Here is a 3960-nt window from a genome sequence, read left to right as displayed (position 1 = left end):
CACTTCTCGACATGCTTCTTGGTTTTCTTATCTCCAACAATTTACTTTTGTGATCAAACACAAAGCTGGTGCTCTTAATAAAGTGGCGGATGCTCTCAGTCGTCGTCACACTTTGCTAGCCTCAATGCATGTCTCAGTGGTGGGGTTTGAGACTCTTCCCGATCTGTATCCTCTTGACCCTTTCTTCAGCAAAATATGGAATGATTTGCAGCTTAACAGAAGCAGCGAGTACGTTATTGTTGATGGGTTTTTGTTTCGTGGAAATAAACTTTGCATTCCAGAGAGTAGTTTACGTCTCCAAGTTATACGAGAATTTCACAATGAAGGTCATGTAGGCAGGGATCGCACTCTTCAGCTGGTCACTTCATCTTATTTCTGGCCATCATTACGTCGGGACGTTGAACGTTTTATTGTTCGTTGTGGAATATGTCAAGCATCCAAAGGACATGCGTCCAACGCTGGACTGTATCTCCCATTACCGATCCCTTCTCAGCCATGGACAGATATCAGCATGGATTTTGTTTTAGGACTTCCTCGCACACAACGCGGTTTTGATTCGATCTTTGTTGTTGTGGATCGTTTCTCAAAAAATGGTACATTTTGTGCCATGCAAGAAGACTACAGATGCTGTCCAGGTAGCGACATTGTTCTTTCGTGAAATTTATAAGCTGCATGGTCTTCCTGTTTCTATTGTATCAGACAGGGATTCAAGGTTTTTAAGTCAGTTTTGGCGTTCGTTATGGCGTATGCTCCGAACAAGTTTAGATATGAGTTCTGCATATCATCCACAAACTGATGGACAAACTGAAGTTACGAATCGAGCATTGGGAGACCTGTTGAGATGTTTAGTTGGTGATAACATTCGTTCTTGGGATTCAGTCTTGTGCCAAGCGGAATTTGCGCACAATCATGCGGTTAACCGAAGTACAGGATTTAGCCCTTTCTACGTGATTTATGGAGTTGTGCCAAGAAGCCCGATTGATTTGAACATTGCACCGGACCGTACAAGATCTCATGGTCGAGCTTGTGACATGATCGAAGACTTCCCTAGCATACATCAGCAAGTCAAAGCCAATTTAGAAGCTGCTACTCTTAAGTACAAAGAGTCAGTTGATTCTCGCAGGCGTGATTTGCAATTTCAAGTAGGAGACAAGGTTTGGGCAGTCCTTACTAAAGAACGCTTTCCACCAAATTCTTACAACAAGTTAAAGTCCCGTAAGGTTGGACCATTGGAGGTGCTTGAGAAGATTAATAACAACGCATATCGGCTGCGTCTACCATCTCATATGAATACATCAGATGTCTTTAACGTTAAACACTTGGTGGGTTATCTTTCAGAGGACGAGGAAGACAATGCAAATTCGAGGGCAAATTTTTTCTCACCAGAGGCGACCTGATGTAGCACCATTACACAGACGTCAACTTACGCAAGATGAATCATAGTTTCCATTTTTATTTGGGCTTTCGTATTGTTTACTTATTTCCTTTTCTTTAACCGACATTGTCTTCTAGGGTTTTATTTTCAATTTAAGCATGGCTTTCTATGTAAGAAACGGGAGTTTTTGAATTAATAAGAAAAGAGAATTCTTTCTCAACTTCTTGTGCGAAGTAAACTTCTATCAAGATCAGAGACAAGTTAACTACGGTTCAGGGCAACCAGAGTTTCTTGTCTTTCACGCTTCTAGCTGCTGCATTACCCTGGGGCGGGTGCACTGCTCGCCCTTGTCTCTCAGCCGGCTCTGTCTCGGTGTCACTACTTTCCTCGTCTCTCGGCAGCGTCACAGCGACAGAGACGCAGCGAAATGAGACGGAGGTGCGGCTGATGTACAAGCAGTGGCTGGTGGAGAATGGGAAGAACTACATCAATGGTCTTGGAGAGAAAGAAAGACGGTTCAAGATCTTCAGTGACAACTTGAAGTTCATCGATGAGCACAACTCGGTGCCGAACCGGAGTTACGAAGTCGGTTTGACCCGGTTTGCAGATCTTACGAAGGAGGAGTTTCGAGGTATGTACTTGGGGAGTAAGATAGAGATGTCTAGAGGTTCAGTGGTAGGAGAGAGGTATTTGTACAAGGAAGGAGATGATTTGCCTGACCATGTCGATTGGAGAGAGAAAGGAGCCGTTGGTCCGGTCAAAAATCAAGGATATTGTTGTATGTTTTTGTTTTTAACTTTCTCAGCTTTTGATATTGAAATTGCGATTGAGATTGAGATTTCTTGATTAATAGCAAGTGGTTGGGCGTTCTCTGCGATAGGAGCGGTGGAAAGTATAAACCAGATCACAACCGGAGAACTGTTATCTCTGTCGGTGCAAGAACTCATTGCTGCTACAGATATTTCAACTATGGATGTAATGGAGGTTTCATGAATATGGCTTTTAAGTAAATCAAGGAGAAAGGTGGTATTGAAACAGATAAATATTATCCTTATACTGCCATGGATCGTAGCCGCTGCAAGAGCAATAAGGTTCTTTTTTTATAAAAAAAACATCAATTTTGTAGTTTTATTATGTTTTCAGTTTTGTAATTACGTATTTCTTCTCTTCATTCTTTAGAATAAAAACACTCGTGTTGGTACCATCGATGGTTATGAAGATGTTCCTAGAGGCGATGAGATGTCTTTGAAGAAAGCTGTTTCTCATCAACCTGTTAGTGCTGCCATTTCTCATCAACCTGTTAGTGCTGCCATTTATGCTGATGGCGCCGCTTTTAGGCATTACAAGGGAGTAAGTTTCGAACGACCCTTTGATTCGGTTTATTGCTTGGATATTGTGTTTTCTTGAAACCCATGTTCTATGCTTTTTGTCTTCTTCCACAGGGTGTGTTTAATGTAGCATGTGGGATAGGTATGACCCAGGCTGTGATAGTCGTGGGTTATGGATCATCACAAGGTAAAGATTACTGGATCATTCGTAATTCATGGGGAATAAACTGGGGAGAAGGCGGATACATGAAGCTCCAACGGAACGTCAAAGATCCATTAGGAAAATGTGGTCTAACAATGATGCCATCTTACCCGACCAAGTTGGCTGTCTGAGATTTGATTGGTTTCTTTTAACTTTCTTGACTTGTATGTGTGCTTATTCCCTCTTTTGTGAGTGTGCGTGTGTGTGTGCTTTAATGGATCTTTCTGAGCTTGTCTTCTTTGGACTCTCTCCTTGATCTTCTTTCTCGCCAATGTTAGCCCAAAGCAGGGTCAGATGTGTACTTGCTTCTTTCAATAATTTTTCGTCGAAACAGAAAACAAGGCAATGACTCTTACTACGGTCGTCATTTTAGTTTGAACTTATCGAATCAAAGGAAGTATCAAAAAGGAGTATTGGTCTAGTATATGTAAAGGGTCCATGATAAACTAAACTGTTGGGCCTAATTATTAAAGCCTATTTGGCTAAATTAATAAAGGCAAATGAGTGAATAACAAGTGACTTGGGTTTCTGTAATTGGAAGCCAAAACATTAATAATGATGTAAGGGAAACACCCCACGTCGGCTGGGAGAAGCAAAGTCGAGCAGTATATATAAGTTAACTTACTTACACTGGATTAAAAGGCTTGGAGAGAGAGGATAGCTCCCCACGCGCGCGTTGCTGCCGCCGTCCGGCTCGGCTCGAGCTAGGTGGAGGACCTGTGGCCCAATAAGAATATTCCTTTGGAACCAAGTTAAGCTCAACATTTTTCCATTTAAAATCTCAAAAAATAACATGCATTTTACTTTGAAACGACAAGCAGTTTGTCTAGAAAATAAAAACATCATGTAGTTTATCCTCTCGAGATATTTAAACGAGATAAGAGAGAGAGAGCGAGTGTTGGGGAATAAGTTTGTAACTTGAACTTCCCGAGATCGTTGCCAAATCCCCACTAACTAACGCACGTTATGCAACAGTTACGGGAAGTCGCTCCTCGTCCATCTCTTTAAATACAACTCGTCTCTCTTCTCATTTCTCTAAATTTTTCCGTATTCGA

At 41.7% G+C, this 3960-nt stretch overlaps 1 pseudogene; it reads left to right on the top strand.

The window, feature by feature from the left end:
* Positions 1 to 3036, top strand: part of LOC106338230 — a 6796-nt pseudogene extending 3760 nt beyond the window's left edge.
* The last annotated feature ends 924 nt before the right edge of the window (positions 3037 to 3960 follow it).

This window comes from Brassica oleracea, chromosome C1 (genome assembly GCF_000695525.1).
Source record: "Brassica oleracea var. oleracea cultivar TO1000 chromosome C1, BOL, whole genome shotgun sequence".
NCBI lineage: Eukaryota > Viridiplantae > Streptophyta > Magnoliopsida > Brassicales > Brassicaceae > Brassica > Brassica oleracea.
This window is presented reverse-complemented; position numbering and strand designations above follow the sequence as displayed.